This window comes from Piliocolobus tephrosceles, chromosome 18, assembly GCF_002776525.5.
Source record: "Piliocolobus tephrosceles isolate RC106 chromosome 18, ASM277652v3, whole genome shotgun sequence".
Lineage (NCBI taxonomy): Eukaryota > Metazoa > Chordata > Mammalia > Primates > Cercopithecidae > Piliocolobus > Piliocolobus tephrosceles.
This window is the reverse complement of record NC_045451.1, coordinates 47560307-47583534: the sequence shown is the minus strand read 5'-3', so window position 1 is coordinate 47583534 and position 23228 is coordinate 47560307. Positions and strand designations below refer to the sequence as shown.

Here is a 23228-nt window from a genome sequence, read left to right as displayed (position 1 = left end):
CACCCTGTAATGTGGGCAGGTAATGGAGAATTACTGTTGACTAAGGAAAGAGGAAAATGTAAGCTTTGTTGAAGGAATATTAACTTTAGTAGTATTCCTTTCCATTCTAGATATCCCGATTCATAGAAAAACCTACAGATATGTATAAATCCACACAGAGGATAGAGAATAAATCTCAAGAAGGGATCTGGTAATGCAGATGGTGTGTATACACTACACTCACAGGTGGATTAAAGAGTTTCATCAACACCAGAAATGGAGAGGGGTTCCTTGATCAGAGCTTTGAACAAGCACACCCAATGAATATTATTGAGGTAAATAGGGAGTCTCTTCAGTTTCCTGCAACGTCTTTTCTAGAAGGCTGTAAGAGAAGGAAAAAAGAGTAAGTCAGATGCTTTCTCAGCTGTATTGACTTTAGAAGCTGGCTTACATCATTTTCCACTCTTTAACTCGTTTTCTAGTTTTTTAACCATTTTTTGAAAAAAATGGGTCTCATTTATTAATATTTTCCTTTTGGTACATCTCCATCACCTATTCTCCTAATCTAATCTAGAAATCAAGAAACAGAGAAAGACATACATCCTGGCCCCCTCCTATTTATGCTTCTAACTGCATGGGATGTGATCATCTGAAATGCAGTGACTGCATATGTAGTCACTTAGCTGGTATTCTTTTTATGGTTCAGTATTTTAAGAAATGTCTTATTGTGCTTCCTGCCTTTTCAGTAACCTATACTCTTTAAATCAATATTTTAAAAGGTCATTTTGACAGTTACTTCTGAATAAACAAATGACAATACAACATCTCTCAATAGATGATGAAAATCACAGTGAAAAACTGGACACATTACTTAAATTTCTGTCTTTTGTTTATAATAAACCAAAAATAATTCATGCTAAGAATAAATAATAAGCTTATTTTCTAGATGTAAGCGTTTTAACTTGGTAGTTTTAAAATTAGGACGATACAGCTTATAGAAATGATAAGAAACCATATGTGTTATATTTTACATTTTATTGTGAAAAAGGGCATATTTTACATCCAGTGCTGATTATATTTAATGTCTAAAAGTCATTTTGAGCTATTCAGTAAATGATATGAATTTACCAGAGTAATAATCACCACTTTTAACTTTACTTGATTTGCCACAAGTCAATGCCTCGTATAAACTGTACATTACAGATTATTTTAGAAGCAATATAACATTGGAAGTACCAAATATAGTGCTACAATTTTTTTAAAGCACAAACCATATGTTCAAATGATTTATTCTTGTTTACAAATCTCTATCTGAAGCTACTAGTTTTATTATTATTATTATTATTTATTAGTATTATTATTATTTGAGACGGAGTCTTGCCCTGTCACCAGGCTGGAGTACAGTGGCGCCATCTTGGCTCACTGCAACCTCTGCCTCCCGGGTTCAAGCAATTTTCCTGCCTCAGCCTCCAGAGTCACTGGTATTACAGGTATGCGTCACCGTGCCCAGCTAATTTGTGTATTTTTCATAGAGACGGGGTTTCTCCATGTTGACTAAGATGGTCTCGATCTCTTGACCTCGTGATCCGCCCGCCTCGGCCTCCCAAAGTGCTGGGATTACAGGCATGAGCCACCGCGCCCGGCCAGTTTTATTATTCTTAAGAGGCTGACAGACTTCTGAGAGGAAGTGAGATAGACCCATGTTTTCGTTTGAGTGAATGTGAATACAAGGGTAACTGTCCAATGGCCCCTCTTTAGGAAGCACCCTCAGGATTCAAAATGAGAATAACACACGGATAGCCACTTTGGCTAAGATCCTTAAATTTTAACACTATTAGAAAAGCCACATGTATAATAAATTAGGTGGGATGACAAATCCTGAGATGTCTCCACCTACCAGTCCAGGATGGGTGGTCCTGATGAGCAGGTGGCTTTCCTCTATGTGATGATTCGGAGAACCAGGCCCATTTCATCTCAAAACTCAGCCAACCTCTTGGACCACAGAAGTCCTCAGATTTTAGCCACCAGTAGGGGGAAAAAATGGCATAGAAGGGCTCACAGGGCAGCTTTACAGGAGCAGGCCTAGAAGTACCTCATATCCTCACAACCCATTGGCTACAACTTAACCACATGACTTCACTGCAAAGTAGTCTGGGAAATGTAGTAGAACTGCATGCCAGGAAGAGGAGAACAGCCAGTGGTCTCTGCCACACCTACTGTTCCATATGTTCTTAAAAATGAGGAAAGCACTCACCTGTTTTGGACTGGCTTCTAGGGCTAGTTCTGTCACTAAGGAATTATGAAGACTTTAGCAAGTTCTGACCTCTGCCTTTTGTATGATTTGGTCTCATAAAGCTGGCAGTCTTAAAGAAAAACATTAAATCAATGCACAAATAAATATATCATTACAATTTTTAGCTAATATAGGCTCTAAGAGAGCTTGGACCATGCTTCTCTGGCACAACAGTGCTTGGTGTACAGTAGGTGCTCAGCAATAGTTGTTGAATTGATGCCTACCTACCTCCATGCATGAATGAATGAAAATATATGAGGGGGAAAAATAGGTTCTGTGAAAGAAAGCGGTAGGGGAATCTAAATTAGTTTGGAATTAGGGAAGGTCTTTCTGAGGAAATAATATTGACATTATAACATAAAGGCTGACTAGGAGTTAGCAAAAAGAAGAGTTGGGTAGTGGACAAAATTTTTTAGGAAGAGGGAACAGCATGTTAAAGCATCTGAGTTGGGAAGAGATTAATACATTTAAGGAGCTGGAAAAATGCCAGAGTTACAAGACCCCAGAGGGGCTAAGTGGTAATGGCAGAAGTGAGGTTAGAAAAATAGGCAAGGGCTGTATCAGGCAAGGTTTATATGGTATGTCTAGCCTTTTGGTCTTTCCACTGTCATGATGAAAAGTATAAGGAAGGAAAGGGGGTGATGTGATTATATTTTAGTTTTAAAAGATCGTGCTGGCTTTCTGTGAAGAGTAGGTTGAGGTGGGGTAAGAGTAGAAGCAGTAAGTTTGACTAGTTGGGAGACTATTGGAAATTATCCAAATAGGATACCTAAATCAGTACAGTGGTTTAAAACAAGGTGGAAGCAGAGCAGATAGAGGGATTTGAAATACATTTTGTAGATAAAGGGAAATTGGAGTAGATGGGTAAATACAGCAATAAAGTCCTCTGGCTCTATTTGTCATTATTGTTCTCTTTAGAGATGCCATTAAAATGACTGAGCTGCCACTAAAAGTAGACCTTTCGAGACAGTTAGTGTTGCTTTCTTCAGATTATTTTAGAAGCTTTGTTCCAACTCTCAAGATTTTTCAAAAATCAGTCAAATAGCAAGCATTTAAACTTAAGCTGGATTACTGGGATTCTTCAAAACTTGTTCCAAATTATATTGTATTTCTGTTTCCCTTTGTCTTCAAGAAATAGATTAGGTAAGCTGCATAATCATAGTGAAGAATTTTGTGTGTGCGTTGTATGTGCAAATGTATTTTTAAGTACCCACATATATTACCTTTAAAATATTTTTGTTAAAAGGTAAAATTTTGGACAATCTTGAATATTTTTCTAATGTGGTACTGTTGGTTCTCATTTTTCAATTTAATGTTTTAGCAAGTAATTCAAATATTCTGATAGTGTTAATTGAAGCCAGTGTTCTGCTCTTTCGGAGCCCATTCTAATGATTCAGGTGTTTATTAGAATTTTTTTTTTTTTTTGGAGATAAGAACATTGTGTACAGAAGGCTAGAAATTTGATGTTCCTGGATTCCATTCTGCTCTCCTCTCTCTCCCCATTCATTCTTGGGTTACAAATTTATCTCTGTCTGTATGTATCATCTTGATGTTCCTGGATTCCATTCTGCTCTTCTCTCTCTCCCCATTCATTCTTGGGTTACAAATTTATCTCTGTCTGTATGTATCATCTTGAAATGGACATTATAGTGATTTCCCAAAGGTAATAAGAGAGCTATTTCAATTTTTATAAGTCAGCTTTTAAGATGATGTGCACAAAAAAGATTATGATCTTGGGATTGACATATCTGCAAAATGGCTGCTATTGCACAAGTAAGAATGCTGTGAGAGCCTGGTGGATTTCCTGTGGGGACGTTATACCCACAATCAGTGGCATACTTCTGGTAGGTTCCCTCCCTCATCCTAAAGATAGAGCCTCATTTCTGTGACTCTTCTGGCAATAGCATTTACATGTGTTAAATGTTGTTGCAATTTTAAATAATTTATTTGAATAATTTTCATCCAAAAGGCACTATTTTGAGCTACCAGTTGTTGGATTAAATTAAGCGCTTATTTGCATTCTGTAGAAAAAAATTGAGGGAATTATGATTTCTACAGAAAAAGACTTTTGGTTGTTTCTGCCAAACACATTAATGTTTATAACCTAATTTTTTCATTTCATGTCTATTGGGATATCCTTCACTTTCTTTTTGATATCTACTCCAGATTAACTTTTACCTACATTCTGTTTTTATAATTTTTTCAAAGATCTTTTAAAATTATTTCTTTATTTTCCATCGCTTTTTCCTGTCACATAGCCACCTCACTTCAAGATTATGCTATATTTGATCCAAAGCATAGGAATTTGAGGGAAACTTTTAAATATACTTTGTTGCTCTGACTTCAGTTTGTATGTGATTGTGGGATAATAATATAAAAATGACATGTGTTTGCCTTCAAATTCCAAGCTGTGAAGGTATTTCACTTATTCCAAAACTGGTAGTTCACAACCTAGCAAAAAAAAAAAAAAAAAAAAAAAAAACAATGTCTTAGATACAGTCCTTTACACAGGAGATGTCTTAGATACAGTCCTTTACACAGGAGAACTTGAGAGTCAAAAGACTTACATTTGTTTCAAGTTTCTCCGTTGCGCAGATCAGCCAAGCAGATCTCTGATTACACTGCTTTCTGGCACCTGGCACCTGAAAATCCTCACTTCCTGAAAGCCAAGTGTTTGAAGACAAAATGTTGACCTTCCAAGCATCTGGATTTACTGCCAAAACACTAAATAAGAACTACAAGCAGAAAGCCCATGAGTCAGTTGAACTCCTCATTTTATTTCAAGGATAAAGTTCCAGATACATGAATCAACTGTAAATAGTGAAAGAAATGTGTGGGTGTGTGAGTGTGTGTGTGCATGTGCATGTTTGTGTGTTGTTTTTCCTACTTGTAAACACCTGCTTTGTTCCTACTTCTCCTTTTGAGACACAGTCTTTTTATAGTAATGGTGGAAATTAGATCCTTTCCTTTTTAGACACACTTAATCATCGTTTGAATTTGAAGCCAATATCTCTACCTCAAAATAGAATGAAAATTCAGTTTCTTAGCCTGTGGCACCTTCAGGCACTCTCTTAGCATTCAATAAACATTGATTGAGCTTAGAGACAGACACTATACTAGGCCCAGAAGGCAAAGCTCCTGCAATTGGATGTTCTGTCCTAATATTAGTAAATAACATAAAATTAGTGCACTGAATCAGACCCTTTGTCCTGCTAAAACCACACTTTTTCTATTATAGTAGTACTAAGATATGTGTTAATCCAGAATATAGTTATTCTTTTTACTGTCAGATTAAGAATTTACCTCTAATTCTTCATGTACATTAGTAATTTATCATAGTTATACTACCCTGAATCATTTGAATGTTTAAAAAGTATTTTCTATTTTCAACCCCATCCTACTAATATTAGTAGTACACCCTTTTATGGACCTTACACTTACCTCTTGAAACAACAATAGATTTCTAGTAGATAAGCTCATTGTCATCTTTTCCAGACCATTCAAAGCTTTCTAGACTTTATGTCTTCTTTTTGCAAACAGAATGCCCCATATTTTTGTAGTCTGTCTTTATACAGCTACCTCCCTATTCTCCTTGGACACTTCATATATATCTTGTGAGCTGTGGCAACTAGAATTACAAGTGGTATTTAAGATATATACACAATGTTTTTGTAAAAATGGCCAGATTTTGTTCATGTATAATTGCATTTATGATATCATTTACTTATTAGCAATACCTTCCTAATAAGATAACTATGAGGATAAAATAAGGTAATATGTGGAAAGTATTAGCATGGTGCTTGACATGGTAAACACTCAATAAATGGTAACAGTCATTACTATTTAATTTTGATTTTATAATATTTTAATGGACATACTCCATATGCTAGCCACTTTTATTTTTTAAATCCTAGGCTTTCCTCATTCAATAATGCAGGATATGCTTGAGTCAGATCAACATTGCTAAGACTCACTTCTGATCTCGTTTGTTTCATTCACTTAACAAATTAATTTAATTAATATTCCAGGCATTGACCTATGTACTGGAAATACAGCTGCCAGAAAGGCAAGGTCTCTGCGTTCAAAGGGCCTACCATAAAGTGGAAAACTAATAATAAAACTTCATTACGCTGCAATGAGAAGTACAGAATTAATGGGAGAACACAGAAGGGGAGGCTAACCTAATACAGGGACCATTGTGGTTTCCTGGAAGAAGTGATGTTAAAACTCAGACCTGGGCTGAGCATGGTGACTCACACCTATAATCCCAGCACTTGGGAGGCGGAGGGAAGATTGCTTGAGCCCAGAAACTTGAGACCAGTCTGGGCAACACAGCGAGACCCTGTCTCTGCAAAAAATACAAAAATTAGCTGGGCATGGTAGCCCACACATATATAGTCCCAGGTACTCAGGAGGCTGAGGTGACAGGATCAATCACTTGAGCCGGGGGGGTCAAGGCTACAGTGAGGCATGATCATGCCACTTCACTACAGTGTGGGTGATAGATTGTGACCCTGTCTCAAAAGAAAGAAAAGGAAGGAATGAAGGGAGGGAGGGAGAGAGGGAAGAAGAAAAGAAAAAAGAAACCACAAAACAGCAACGACGAAAACTGAAACCTGAAGGTGAGTAGGAGTTAGCCAGACAGAGGGCCGGGAAGGGAGGACAAAAGTGGAAAGATTACCAGAAGAAATAGCATGTGTAACACTTGGAGGTGAAAGAAAATACTGTTTATTGAGGAACTGAAAGAAATTCAGCATGACCTCAGAAATCATCAATGAGTTCTCTTCATCCATCCAATAGCATTCAGTCTTCTTAGCTGGATTTTGTGAAATTTGGCCCTATCCACCTTTCCTATTACTTTCCTCACATACCCCACCCAGTGTTCTTTCCTACATGCCGAGTTGTTTGCTTATTTCCTTGACTAGAATGTTCTTCCTCAAATTTTAGAATTCAATTCAGGGAGCATTTACTGAGTAACTGGTACATGCCAGGCATTGTGAGCTATCACCCTTCTGATGTCTTTTCTTTTATTCTTTCGAGATGCTTCAACTGACAATCTCTTCTAGTTTTCTTCATTCTCTGAAGTCCTAATAATCTAAACGTGTCTCTCTTCTGTCTGTTGCCACTTTTTATACTGCATGACAGCTAAGCAGTTACATGAGTCTGAAATCTCCATGAGACCTCTGTTCTAGGTGACTAAGTCCAGGGATCCAGTGTATCATCATGTAACGCTCATCACCCTGCATCAGCCTTGGAGCTGCAAAGTTCATAGTAAATATCCAAATGGGTGGATACATATTCTGAAACTGGATAACGGGAACGTTACTTTGGTACTTCCTAATGATCCACATTGCAAGAACAATGACTTTATTTGTCTCAAAGTGGTCATATCTGAATCTAGTATAATTTCTCTTAAATGTCACTATTTCCTGCAGGATTCCAAGATTTACATAAAAAACCTGATGGGAGAATAGTATGTTATGACACATTACACATCTAAAATACTTGAAACTGTATCACCACTGCTATCAGTTCCATACTACGCATTTACTCATGCTTTTTATTTATTCTTATAATCATGGTAAATCAAAAAAGGGGGAAAAAAGAATAGGCTTCTACCTGTTGATTGCTAAAAATAAAATTCAGCCTCACATTTAGGATTTCAGTTTTATAGTCCTCTACCTGGATTTATAGCTAGTATTTTTAGTGATTGCTTCTGCATTTCCTAGGCACACCAATCTAACTTCTAGCAGGTTCTGTGATTCACAGTGAATACTAAAATTGAATTCTGCTTGTCTCTATAGTGAATACTATAGTTAAGGCTTGATTCTTTCCAGTGTATTATCTATGTGATTGAAAGAACAAGAAAAACACTTAACACTAAAGAGTTTTTTAAAAATATCGCTGAGGGTCAGGCGCAGTGGGTCATGCCAGTAATCTCAGCACTTTGGGAGGCTGAGGTGGGTGGATCACTTGAGGTCAGGAGTTTGAGACCAGCCTGGTCAACATGGTGAAAACCCGTTTCTACTAAAAATGTAAAAATTAGCTGGGCGTGGTGGCACACACCTGTAGTCCCAGCTACTTGGAGGCTGAGGCATGAGAATCACTTGAACCCAGGAGGCAGAGGTTGCAGTGAGCCAAGATTGTGCCACTGCACTCCAGCTTGGGTGACAGAATGAGACTCCATCTCAAAATAAATAAATAATAAAAATAAAAAATACCAGGACTCCATGGTAAAATATCAAACAGCTTTGAATTGGAGACTCACAAGACAGTATATGTCGTCAGATACATTGTCCCACTTCAGTCTCCTTGTATCTACCCAAAGGGTTTTGATGAGTTTTTCTTGTCAGCCATTTCAGATAATTTGCTAAAGCCAATACTCAGAGTGCTTGTATGAGAGGAAGCCTTGGGACAGGGATGACTCCCCAAGGAACTGTGGATCTATTTATAGGGCTTGGGTGGTCTCAGTAATTCACCTGGTCACCTTACTCAGTTTTTTCTCCTATCATTGGCCAACTGTCTTCCAGCTGGATTAGTGACATTCTCAAATAGCTTTTATGATAGAGCTGTTGCAAATTGGCAGGAAGATTTTCACCTTGGAAACGGCACTTTGGAAATGTCCCTGTGACCCCATTTCAATGTAGTTATTTCCCATGCCTTACCTTAGTTGATAATCCTAGAGCTGGTAGAGTAACTGGTAACTACCAGTTACTGAGTGACAGTCCTGTGCTAGGTACAATACATTCATTATCAAAATCAAAATTCAACATTAAGTAAGCTCTATTATTACCCTTATATTAAAAATGAGGAAACACTTCTAGAGAAAATAAGTCACAGATGGAAGTCCATGCTGTTGGTCACTATGCTGTACTTGCCCGTGTATACTCAGAACACACCCAGTACCTTTAACACTAACTGCAACAAAGCTTAATTGTGAAGGTTAATCTCTTGGGAACATTCTAAAAACATGCTTCATATGGGTACATTCTAAAAACATACCTCTGAATCCAAATGCAGATTTTATAACTTATCTTCCATGTGGGATAATCTGTGTTCCACTATGTATGTGTTTGGAAAGTGGACTGTAAAAGCTGTAAATAATTTTTTTTTTTTTTTGAGACGGAGTTTGCTCTGTCACCCAGGCTGGAGTGCAGTGGCGCAATCTTGGCTCACTGCAACCTCCGCCTCCTGGGTTCAAGTGATTCTCCTGCCTCAGCCTCCTGAGTAGCTGGGATTATAGGTGTGTGCCACCACACCCAGCTAATTTTTGTATTTTTCGTAGAGACAGGGTTTCACCATGTTGGCCAAGCTTGTCCTGAACGCCTGACCTCAGGTGATCCACCTGCCTCGGCCTCAAAAAATGTTGAGATTACAGGCGTGAGCCACTGTGCCCGGCCTAAGTTTTTTAATAGGGATAATAATATTAAGGAATTTTTTTTACTAACATGTAGTTTTTCAGAACTCCATAACATGCAGGCAATATATGATATTCAATTATTAAATCAGGCAAAAATGTAAACCCCAGTTTAAGTAGACAGGTAAGTAAAGTGCTAGGTTCAAGAGGTGACCTTCCCACACTCTGCCTACCTACCCAAGCCCTTCTCTGAATCAGTTATTGGACATACTCACTGCCTCCTTGTCTCTTACATAATTGGTGGTACTTTAGAGTAAGGGGAAGATTAGCATCACCCAAATGTAACTCAGACCATTCCAGCCCATCAGGGCCTCTTCCCCCACCTCCCATCTCCACTTCCCTGCTCAAAGATGCTGAGAAACCTACTTGCTTAACTTTATCTGTTAAAGGAAATGGTGGCTAAAGGCACAACTAAGCAGATGTTTCTGATATTATATTCACTTGTATTAGCTATTATTAAATGAAAAAGAAAAGTTCTCAGATAGATAAGCAGACTATTGTGCTTTTTACCCTTGTATCTTTCAATTTACTCATGTGTTTTCACTTTTTATCACAGAAATTACGTGGATATTAATTTCTAAAAATATCCAAAGGGTAACTGCTCATGTTAAATTGTGTCCTCTTTTCTATAAGTACATAGGTTTGCTATTAATAATTAATAAGATAATAATATTCCTGGCAGCTGGATTGCCCAAGTATTGTTTTAACCAAAGAACTCACTGTATTTGAGCACAATAAAACTCTTATTTTTGTTGGAGTGTGAATGGGCCAGTCCTGCCAGGAGACCCATAACCTTGCTGTGGAGTAGACAGACTTTAAGGAAAAAGTTAATTGTTCATATATACAAAGAAATTAAGTCTTCATTTTACCTATTCTCTAACTTGTCAACTTTCTCATTCTACCCTTATAAATGAGCACAAAAGGGAGGCTTTACACACATAAACACATGTTAACACACACGTGCACACACCGAGTGATATTTTATTGTCAACTGCTTCTCTTGCTGCAGATGAATGAATCAAATAATGTGAATATATTTTATGTTCTTGACAGTAATCCTGTGGTTTGCATTACAGGATGGTTTATATCATTATCAAATGTTAGCAGTTTATAGGACCCTTTTATCAAGTTATAGTTACAAGTTGCTTTTATCTCTTTAATTAAACGTGTATCAGTTATGAATTTTATTTCCAATTTTAGTGTTGCTAAACAGTAAGCACAGATGTCAGTCCTGGAAGAGGTAAAGTAAGCCACTCATGAAAGTGATTCATCTTTGTTAAGTCAGTGAAGGCTGGCTATAGAGTTTAGTTTTATTTTCTGCACATTCTCTTGCTAGGAATTGGAAAAACAGAATACCGTAAATGTCTGACAATTGTGTTGTTTTCCTCCGTCTCTTTAGGGGAACAGGGTGCTAAAAAGACTTGAAATGAGCTGCCAGTCACCATTGACCCCTTCCCTTCTGAACTTCCAGGTCAGGGAGCAGTCCCCAAATGCTTTTTACTCTCATATTGAAGTTCTCCTAGCCCTGCCATGCATGTTTCCTAAACCACATTTCACAGATGTCACAAGCTTCAGTGGTGTAATTTTTCTTTGTTAGATTTCTCCAAAAGAGTTTCATTAACAACATATAAACTTTTAGAATATACAGGATTCATTATTTAAAATTTCTTGGTTACAAAAACTGAAACAAAGAGAAGAGAAAATTATAGTTGTTAGATGTTGAGATGCTTTTTTAAAACATAGTAATACAGTTACCTAAAAATCTAGTGAAATGATGTTAATAGTCCAATACTCTATTTTACCTAATCTTTTTATAGTTGCATAGCCTTTGTTTGTTTGAGACAGTGTCTTGTTCTGTCACCCAGGATGGGGTTCAGTCGCATGATCTTGGCTCACTGCAAGCTCCACCTCCTAGGCTCAAGCGATTCTTATGCCTCAGCCTTCCAAGTAGCTGGGACTATCGGTGTGCACCACTATGCATGGCTAATTTTTTGTATTTTCAGTAGAGACAAGGTTTCATCATGTTGCCCACGATGGTCTCAAAATCCTGAGCTCAGACAGTCTATCTACCTCAGACTTCCAAAGTGCTAGGACTAGGCATGAGCCACTGCACCTGGTCAGATTTGTAAAGTCTTAATCAACATTTTTTTAACCCCTATCTTTGGAATCAGATAATGTAAGGTGGTTATTCTAAAAACATTGGAAGCTTGTCATAGCTTGCTTTAACTTTTCTTGCTTTTGTGTATTTACCAACTATGGTAATTTTTGGTATTGCTCAGCAACACTTGTCAAGAATTTGAATTTTTTTAAAAACTTGTCAAAAAGCAAAATGTGTTATAAATCAGTCAGTTTGCTTTCATTGTCCAAACTGAAAGAGTTCAAAAACAATTTCCTTAGAGTGGTAAAAGTAATCTATTTTTATTTATCGTGTAAATCCTTCTATTGTAATACAATGTCTTTTTTAATGAGAAAGCAAAAATATATTTTAAAAACCATTAGAATACCAACCAGTGAATTTTTCTTTAAAATATTTTTATTACTTTAAATGGATACACTAGATTTTTCATACCTCACTCTCCATTTAGACAAGGAAGACTACTAAACAGAGATTTTAGGAGAAAACCGTGAGCCGTTCTCTGATAGAAGTGTATCCAAATTTCGGTTTCTAAATTTGAGGGATGAAATTAGGTTATGCATTTGGGAAGCAGGGGAGACATCGCATAGTTCTGAATGAAAAATAATCTGAAGAATTTCACACTTTCTTCCAAATAGTTCAGGAGCCACACACACTGCCATCTTCGTATTGCTAGAATACCCCTTTGGACAATCATTCAGGAAGGCCCGGCCACTATTAATGAAACCTCTACTCAGCTACTTGCTTTCCAGCTTTGCTCATAAAAATTAAAGTCAATAGTTAAAGTTAAAATGGATGAAAGAGAAATTTCAGGAGAATTGGCTGACTTCAGAGTCTCAAATTGGCATCTGTTTGACTCCAAAACTCCAAAGTCTTCAAAGTAGATATTGGCTAAGAAGAAGATGAAAGAAGCTGACTGATGAAACTGATTCAAGCACTGAAACTAAAAAGGAGAGAGCATGCAGCAGGATACAGGAGAAAGGCTACTAGGAATCCCTGAACACTAGCCAGAATTTAGGGGGATAATTTACTAACAGTGACAAATCAGACTCAAAGCACAAAAACATAGTCAGGCAAATCTAGAAATTAGAATCTTTCAGTAGCTGATTAAACAGCCAAATTAGTATCCAAATTTTGCTTTTATCAAAATCCTTTTGTTTCTTTGTTTGTTTTTTGAGACAAGGTCTGGTTCTATCACCCAGGCTGGAGTGCAGTGGCGTGATCTCGGCTCACTGCAACCTCTGCCCCTCAGGTTCAAGTGACTGTCATGCCTCAGCCTCCCGAGTAGCTGGGACAACAGGTGTGTACCACCATATCCGGCTAATTTTTTGTAGTTTTGTAGAGATGGGGTTTTGCCATGTTGCCCAAGCTGGTCTCAAACTCCTAATCTCAAGCAGTCCACCTGCCTTGGTTTATTTACGAAAGTGCCGGATTACAGGATTGAGCCACTGCACGTGGCCTTTATCAAAATCCCTATTAAGTCAAAGTTTTAGCCCAATATGTTATAATACTGTCTTGATCATCACCACCAAAGCAGCCTTAAGAGCATTCAAGTCTAAAACAGAACAGGAAAGTCCAGAGAACAACACTAATTTATTTCTACAGAGCTCATTTTGTTCTTCTATGAGAGTGTCATTTCTCAGCATCTTGAACAGTGCCCTTTCTTTCTTAATAAAATGGCCAGAATTAAATAAATATGGCTGACACTCTTTCTCCACTGTACCCACAGCTGAGGCCTAATGACAATTCAGGGTAGAATATCTTTCAGTGCTATGACTATGTTGAACTGTTCTTTAGCTTAGAGAATGGGGATCTTCAAATCAGCACCTTAAGTGGAATTTCACAGCCTCCATTTTTAAAACACCTACTGTCTTCCTATCCATTTACTGTATACACGTGTGTGTGTGTGTGTGTGTGCATGCGTGTGTGTGTTATGACTGGAAGGAGATGATATCAAATATCTTCCTTTAAAGTTGTACTATCCAATAGAAACAGGATGCAAGCCACATATGTAATTATAAATTTTCTAGTAGCCACATTAAAAAAGGAAAAACAAACAGGTGAAGTTAATCTAAATATATTTACTTAGTCCAATATATCAAAAATATTATTTCAACGTGTAACTAACATAAAAAGTTATTAATGAGGTCCTTTTATTCCTTTTTTGTACTGTATGCTTGAAATCCTGTATAGATTTTATACTTGCAGCACATCTTGATTTGGGCTAGCCACATTTCAGCTGCGCAATAGCCACATGTAGCCAATGACTACTGGACTGGACAGCCCAGGTATAAGGCAGGCACTTCTTTGTACAACAATATCTTACTTGAAATGCCTAGCTTCAGACATTTCAGCTCTCAGTTTGAACTTGTTTTTCCTTACAGAAGAAATCCATATGTATAAATATTTCAGTCTAGATTCTTACACGTACACACACACACACACACACACACACACACACACTCATTTAACATCTGGGTTTTAACAACCTATCCTGATCTTCTAAATAAACCTGAAAAATAAAATGTTTCCTCTCACCAGCCCTTTCTGACGGAGCATGTGAGCCTGTTATCTTGCGCATTAACCGGTGACCGTATTTAGTGTTGTCAGAGCTGCTGACTCATTGCCTGTGAATGGCCCTGCTGCCAGTGGTGATTGTTTGACAGAATGCCAGTAATGGCTGCCGAGGGCTGCTGAAAAGCTGACCTTGTAACAACAGCCACATTCTTTCGGCTGCTTTTGCTGATATACTCTCAACTCAAAAACTGTTTTCAAAACAAAAGTATAATGAAGTATTGAGCCTTTAAAAGCGATTGTATTTCAGTTCTTTAAATTATCTGAGTGTATGAAGGAGGGCAGAAGGCAAAGAAATGAGTATAAAGGGAGGGAATCATCCTTGAAAGTCGACATTTGACCTACAGGCATATACTTGGGTAGTGTTCTAAGACAGCATGGGCATCCAAATGAAGCAAAGCTGGGTAAACTAAAAATAAAATTCTAAGCCCCCCAACTATCTGAATGGACCTCTCCTCTCAGCCAAGGGCATTCCAAAGTTAACCTGAAAAACTAGTTCAGGCCATGAGAGGTAGTGGGGGGTCAGACATGCCTCATTATACTCTCCTCCCTTTGGAATTCAGGCACAACTGACCAGCATTAACATTAAAACAGAGATCTTAAGACTTGTTGTAGCAATAGGTCACCAAATCCAAGCCTGATCTAGTATAGCATCACCTGACAGACAGCAGGCCCTGAAAGATATCGAAGTATTTTACTCTAAGATATATGTATTTGACATATTTTGAAATAGCCCTGCATAGCTATTGCTTATAGGGAAAATCTGCATTCTGTGGAGAATCCCCTTCCCTTTCCAGGTGTTTTTTTCTCATCCAGGAGAGAATCAACTAAGAGTCTGGCACCTTTTAAGTCTGATAAGAAACATTTATAATCTAATCTCTCTGAAGCCTGTTACCTGGAGACTTCTTCTGCATAATAAGAACTTTGATCTCTAAAACCCCTTATCTTAGCCCAGACATTCCCTTCTGTTGATTCCAGGTCTTTGGACAATAACTTAAGTCTTCCAACCAATTGCCAATTAGAAGTTTTTGAATCTACCTATGACCTTGAAGCTCCCCACCCCTGCTTTGAGTTGTGCCACCTTTCCTGACCCAACCAATGTACATCTTACGTGTATTGATTGATGTCTTATGTCTCCCTGAAATGTATAAAACTAAGCTGTAGCCTGACTACTTTGGGCACATGCTCTTAGGAGACAGGGCTGTGTCACTGACCATTGCCTACTCATATTTGGCTCAAAATTTATCTTTACAAATATTTTTCAGAGTTTGACTCTTTTTGTCAACAATTATTGTGATATCTACTTTTTATCTTTCTCAGTATCATTTATTAGCTCTGTGTTACTAACCTATTTGAAATTCTGTTTATTTGCAAAATGTATTCCATTCTCCACCCTGAAAACATTTTCCCCAAGTGAAGCTTCTAAACAAAGAATATGAGATGCTCTCCATTAATTAATAAGAGCTAAGGTACTATTAAATACTTAAAACAGGGATCAAATTAGCAGTACTTACTAGATACTGCTCTAGCTAGTGGATACATTGATCAATCACACTATAGTCAACTTTACCCATAAAATTTAACATATGCCTTCCAGCTGCAGTATGTATTGATGGCCCTGCCTCCTGTTAGAGTAGAAGTTTTCAGATTCTTCTCTTTTCCTGGTGACGAGGTCTGGAACGCTTAAGTCTTTTAAATTGCTACTTGGGCTGATATCCCTGCTCCCTCTTTCTGGCTTCTTTTACCCCAGAGTCTAATCTGCACTGGTAATAATATTTCCTTTCAGTTCACATCTCACACATAATAGCCAGAGTCTGTTTTGCTAATTTTAATCAGACAAAGGATGAGTTTCACATAAATGAGTTTTCAATGAACAGGATCAATGAGCATTCAGCTAGTTGTTTTGGCATATTTTCACCACTAGAGGGAGATAAAGGCGCCTCTCCATCCCCTATTCCCACTGTCTTTGCCCCAAGATAGGAGAGGTGACAGAGGTTAAGTGCAGAGGATAATGGTGAGTGAGATCATGGAGGGAAATTAAGTTATATATTTGGAGAAATCAAAAATGTGGCAGCTTGCAAACCCTGCCAGCAGTTTTATGTGGCCTACCCAGTTTGGGGCAACATTTATAAATTGGAAAATTTCACATAAATAACTGGATTTCCATCCTGAACTTGAAAATAGAAAGATGTGGCCACACCGTATATCCACGCCTCTGTGTGGGAGTCAGAGGGAGCTTCTCTCTATAAACAAGGCACACACTCTTCATTTCAACTCCATTACTATCACTCTCTCTTTTTCTAACACCAAGATTAAATGTAAGCTGTTACTTACTATCAAGCTTGCACCATTTTGTTGTTAAGGACTGTTTTTTGTTTTGTTTTGTTTTGTTTTTTAATTTTTGTACTGAAGTCAAAGATGGTAAAAATAGCAAGCAAGCCTCTTGTAATTTCAAGGAAAATGAGGGAGAACACATTTCTTGGAGACAGTAAAAAATATTCCTAAGAGTAAAATATGCAAGCACAATATGACTGGTCTCCTTGACTTACACTTACCTGTTTCCATCATTTACATTAGCTAGATGTCCCTATGAGCTTAGCATAACCCTTTGGAAATACCTGCTTCCCAAACATGCTATGGTAGAAAGAAGATCAGGGACTGGGCGATCCTAGGACCCAGTCAAATACCATCTCTCAGTTATCCCCACTAACTAATGACTGAGAAATGTCTCTCATGACTGATTACCCAAGGATTTGCAAAATTGACATGTGAGGGGCAAAATCTCAGTCTTGCTCAAAATAGCAGGAAAAACATATCTGCATGTAGCTTGTACTCAGAAGAATTGCAGAACTAAAATTTGGATTTAGGTAGGATAAGTTCCAACGCACAGCTGATATTTTCATTTACTCATATCATTGCTTCTTGATCTGAAAAAGAAATACTATAAATAGCAGTAATCATAGCTAACATCTGTTGAGTTGACAGTTGTGTCAGACTCTGCGCTAAGTGATATCCTTTGACCCTGAGGAACAACTATGTTATTCAACCTCAGAGACTTGTCTCAGCCACCTTAATACATGCCCTTCCTTTTAGGACAATGGTTCTCGAAATGAAGACACTTTCACAGGATTCTTGAGGTTAAAACTATTTTAATAACAACTAACATATTATTTGCCTTTTTCACTATGTGGACATTCACATTCACACAGATGTGCAAAAGTAATGGTAAGTAAAACTGCTGGAACCTCATTACTAGAGGTTGAAGGCAATGGCACCAAGCTCTACTGGTAGTTATATTTCTTCACTCCCATGCACTTCCAGTGAAAAACAAAGCAAGCAACAGCATGTTATTAAGTCTTGGAAGTGTGAATGATGTATTTTTTATTTGTTTTTACATTTTACTTTTTTGAGACAGGCTCTCACTCTGTCATCCAAGCTGGAGTTCATTGGCACAATCGTGGCTCACTGCAGCCGTGAACCCCTGGGCTCAAGGGATCCTCCTATCTCAGCCTCCTAAGGAGCTGGGACTACATACAAGTGCATACCACCACGCCTAGCTAATTTTTTATTTTTTTGTAGAAACAAGGTCTTGATATGTCTTACTATGCCCAGGCTGGTCTTGAACTCCCAGACTCAAGCGATCCTCCTGCCTTGGCCTCCCAAAGTGTTGGGATTACAGGCATGAGCCACCATGCCTGGTCACATCTTTTTAATAGTGCAAGGAAATGGGAAGTATGCATAAAGCACTTTGGAAATATGTTGAAGTGCAACAGTTGTCTCCAGGTATTATTGTTCAAGGTACAAGTGGAACTAGTCACTTCTTTCATAGAACATTTTTATTTAAAAGAACAATGAGCAGACAAACTATGATTATTTCAGCAGGGGTATTTGACAAATGTTTTTTGAAAATGAGTGAAGTAAGCTTGTCACTTCAGATAAAACAACTAACAGGAATTTCTGACAATGACAAAATTCAAACTTTCAAGTAGAAATTAGAATTTTGAAAAGCCTACATCTGCCACTATAAGCTTGACAGCTTCTCAGTACCTTTCTGATGAGACTCGTGGTGATATTAACAAAAGTAATTTTTTGTTATCGAAAATAAAATGTAAACAGTTGGAAGATCTGCTTTACTAAGTGACCCAGAACAATTCATTTTGTCATAAAATCATATATAGATTTTTAAAAAAACTATACCAAGTATGAGACAGATAATTGAGTTTACTATAATAGACATGATATGTTTCAGATTCCACATTCCATTTTTAAGGAAGAATCAGTTTTTGAATTTCACTGTTCTATCAAAGAAAACTGTCCATAATAATCTGAAAGGCTATGAAAAGACTCTACCATTTCAAACTACATGTCTATGTGAGCCTGGTGTTTCTTCACATTTGTCAACCAAAACATATTCCAGTAGATTAAATGCAGAAGCAGAGATGTAAATCTGGCTATCTTCCACTAAGCCAGATATTAGGGGATTTCCAAAAAATGTAAAACCATGCTTATCACCAAAATTTTGTCTTGGAAAATATTTCTATTTTATTAAAAATATATATTATTTATGATATATGTAATGGGTTTATCATTGTCACATAAATGAATTTATACACCAATTATTTTAAGATGCTCCAATCATGTGGTTTATTAAATCAATTTTAAACATATAATGAGAATCAAGGGAGGAAAGATGGGGTGGGTTAATGCACTTAGAATAGTATGCAAGTGGGATAAAATGAACTCCACAACCTGAATGCTGGGTTATACAATGTCCATATGTCTCTTTTCTGCTACACTAGCCTTCCAAACTGGTGGTGTGGTTATGGGGTGAGAATAGGGTTTGAGGAAGGGGTCTAAACAGACAGGTGGAAGGTGTCTGGGGGACAGACTAGGTCTATCACAGAGATACAAGGGCAAGTACACCTATCAATAGCTTTAACTTTCCATTAGCTTGCCAAGTAGCTTTGGGTTTTATCTGCAGTGAATTTATAAATAAATATTTTTAAAGTTTGTAAGTTTTCATTTCTAATAGGGTAAATATTGATAGGTATTACAAACAAACAAAAGCTCTTGGGGTCTTCAGAACAAAAAGTTTAAAAACCTCTGATGTAGGATATGGGATCACTTTTTTTAACCCCAAAGTAGCAAGGCAATTTATTGATACCAAATTAAATGATTTATCTTCTTTCTTCTTTCTTCTTCTCCTTCTCCTTCTCCTTCTCCTTGTCCTTCTCCTTCTTCTTCTTCTCCTCCTCCTCCTCCTCCTCCTTCTCCTCCTCCTTCTCCTCCTCCTTCTCCTCCTCCTTCTCCTCTTCTTCTTATTCTTTTCTTCTTCTTCTTCTTCTTTTAAAGGTACTTATCTCCCTGGAGTCAGATGAAAATGCTAAGTCAAGCTCTCAGTAACCCTCAGGTGGCTGCTAAGGCATATGTCATATGCAAGGCCACCAGTTAAGGTAGAAAGACACCACTAACGGCAAGACCTGAGCATTCGTTCCCAGAATTAGATGCTTCTGTCTTTTTATGATTTCCAGTAAAAGTATCTCTTTGCTAAGAAAACAACCACCCTTATTTTGCACACAAGTATTTTTTTTTCTTTAGGGAAACAAGATATACATTACAAACAATGACAACAAAATATTAAGAATCTGATTTTCATGCCTAAGAGTTTGTCAGTGAAATTGTGTCCAAATAACTGCTACATTTGCATACATATTTTTTATGAAAGCAAGCCTTATGATTGGGGTTTAATGCATATTAGAGAAGAATGATGTTTAAAAATGTGGAATTATATATGCTCAGTACAAACTTAATTCATTATATTTGTGGGAAGTACGGTACTCTGCTTGCAAACGTTTTCTCTCCTCTCCACTCACCCTCTTTTTTGTGTTGTTAATGTAACTGATAGAGATACTACAAAACCTTCTTTTTATTTTACCTTTTTTGTTCTATATCTAGTTTTATAAGGTTTTATCCTTTCTTTATTTCTTCCTTCCTTCCTTCTTTTCTAATGGAACTTTACATCATAGTATCAACAGACAGTTATACCAGATCACACTGTATCAGTTTCTTAGAAGTGTGTAGTAGGCTTCCCTAACAAATGAATGCATGGAAATTATGAGCAAAATCATGATCACACAGTATCAGAGAGATTTCAATAGACTCTGCGGTATACCTGCTTGCAGGTAACTACAAATATGGCTTTTTAAAAGCCAGTTAGACTAACCTTTGACACATTTTTACTTGACCTGCAAAATTCAATTTAATTCTTTTTTTGGCCAATTTGGTGGGTGTAATGAGATGCAGGAGACAAAAGACTGCACTTGGGAAAACATTTTTTTTTTTTTGTCCTGATCAGCAAAAATACATGAATCTTTCTGCCTTGGAATTAATTTCAACATGGAGAATGTAAAGCTTTAATGAGATTCATCACTGTGGGATGGCCTTTATCTATACTTGGTTTTAGTTGCTTATTGCCCTACTTACATTCATAAAAGGAGATTTTCATCTAAGAAAACCTGAGATACTTACGTTTAGTGATTATTTGTGTAGGTAAATACACAATGAGACTCTCATTGGTTTCTCAATTGTATTTTTTAAAAAGATACAAAATGAGATAATCACTCCCTTTAAAAGTATATTCTAAGAAAGTGACTCCTATTTTTCTGATATTTTGGGATGCCTGAGTTTTGTACAGTAGCAATTTCTATAACAAAATAAACCTTAATATAAAAATAAAATAGTGAGTTACTGCTTTACCCTGAAATGTAGCTGACACGTGTTCTGTGTGAATGTGTGTATAAAGTACGTGAATAAAATAAAGGATCATTCAGCCACTACTGATATCTCAGATCTTCATATGTATCATATCCTTTAATGAGCAAGTTGAATAAAAATAATTTCATAGCCATAAACGGAGGAAGTATTCATGCTGAATATGTATAGATTGCTAATAGGACATAAAAGTTCCAAATATTAAAACAAAATTGTATGTAGTTTACAGTCCCTCAACTACTTCCTTAAAAATTATGATGTGTGTGTATATATGCACAAACATATGCCTGTGTGTGTGTGTGTGTGTGTGTGTGTGTGTGTGTGTAACTGGAAGTAAATGTATAAAATCTTCATAGGGGTTTCCTGTGAGGTGGAATGTGGGTGATACTAATTTTCTTCACAATTTATCATATTTTCCACATTTCCTAAAAGGAAAGTTACTTTGATTAAAACACACACACACACACACACACACACACACACACACTTTAAAAACTCCATGTTTCTTGTCTCTTATCTATTTTTGATAAAACTTGATTTTTAATAAGTATTAGCATGTAAGCCAATTATTTTTACATTTTGTTTGTTTGTTTGTTTTTTGAGACAGGGTCTCACTCTGTCACCCAGGCTGAAATGCAGTGGCACAATCTTGGCTCACTGCAACCTTCACCTCCTGGGCTCAGGTTATCTCCCACCTCAGCCTTCCGAGCAGCTGGGACCACAGGTATGCACCACTATGCCCAGCTAATTTTTGTATTATTATTATTTTTTTATTTCTACAAAATTTCTGAGATACTTAAGTAAAGTAAACTTAATCAGTGGGGTTTTGTCATGTTGCCCAGGCTGGTCTCGAACTCCTGGGCTCAAGGGATCTTCTTGTCTTGGCCTCTGAAAGTGCTGGGATTACAGGCATGAGCCACCTTACCTTTTAAAAATGCAAGTATCATCTCGATAACCAACTGTCTTAACCTTACAATAAAATGCAACAGAAAGATACACAGAGCCAGTCTTTCAGAAATAAAAAATAAAAAATGCTGTGCAAGAAACAGCTGGTAAATCCTTTATAAACCACCTTCATTTTTCTCAGCACCTTTAAAACAGTTGACTGGATACCCAGCTGAACTGATATTGACAGGCAGGCCATCATATTATTTCTTAAGTGTTCCTGAATGTCAGCAGGCCTTCGGCTTTGTGGCATGAAAAATTCTACATTCTTTGCGGAAGGTATATATTTTTTCCTGTTGACAGCTATTTTCTACAAATATTGTTCTCTCTGCCTTATCTTACTTTAACCTAAGTGATAAGGTACAACTTTTTATCCACTTCTATTGATGAAATATCAGGAATAAAACCAAATTCTCTGCTACTATCTTATACTTCTCAAATATCTTCTTGCTGTCTCGTTACATTTTATCAGAGATAAGTATTAAAGTAGGTATCTGAAAAGTGAGGCACAGTAGTGGCCTATATGGATACCCAGAATTTTGAAGTACACACATGTTTCTGCAGTCATTGGGCTGTGGTTTGATGGAAACAAATTATAGATGCACAACCTCTTCTGAGATTAGATTAATTTCCCTGATTATTTGTCCAAAGATTTAAAAACTTCACAGAAATGAGGTTGCCACCCAGCATAGGAGCTGATGCAGCCAGTCTCAATGGCACTTTCCTTCGGGCCCAGAATCCCTAATGGGAGAGGCTCGCCTGTGTGATCTTGTCCTTCCGCGAAGGTGCCACACTGGATGTGAACAACTAAACTGTCACAGCCACAGCCCCTTTATCCTAGGGCTTGAAGAAATAAGCTATGCCCTTAATAGGAAGTAAAGACACTCAAGACATTCCTGCCTCTCATATACTGAACTCTGTGTCAACAAGAACAAGTCCTTAAAATAGAGAGGATGCCTAAGCATCCAATAGCACTAATTGTGTTTCCAGCTTTTAACTGTCCAAAAAGCCCATTTCTCAGCCGTCCTCTCCCTGACTCTGACTTAATATCCTTGTGTCTGGGGTGATTCTGGGTTTAGTCCAAGGGCCATGATTCCAAATCCATTTTACTACAA

At 37.3% G+C, this 23228-nt stretch overlaps 1 protein-coding gene and 1 long non-coding RNA gene across 9 annotated transcripts in view; one reads left to right on the top strand and one right to left on the bottom strand.

Annotated features, from left to right (window-relative positions):
- DTNA (dystrobrevin alpha) overlaps nucleotides 1-23228 on the top strand; it is a 386077-nt gene that overhangs the window by 152041 nt on the left and 210808 nt on the right. The gene's annotated exons all lie outside the window — the stretch shown is intronic.
- Nucleotides 19706-23228, bottom strand: part of LOC111539732 — a 34329-nt gene continuing 30806 nt past the window's right edge. The window contains exon 3 of the long non-coding RNA XR_002730761.1: nucleotides 19706-19761. This is a non-coding gene — a long non-coding RNA (uncharacterized LOC111539732). The remainder of the gene's footprint in view (nucleotides 19762-23228) is intronic.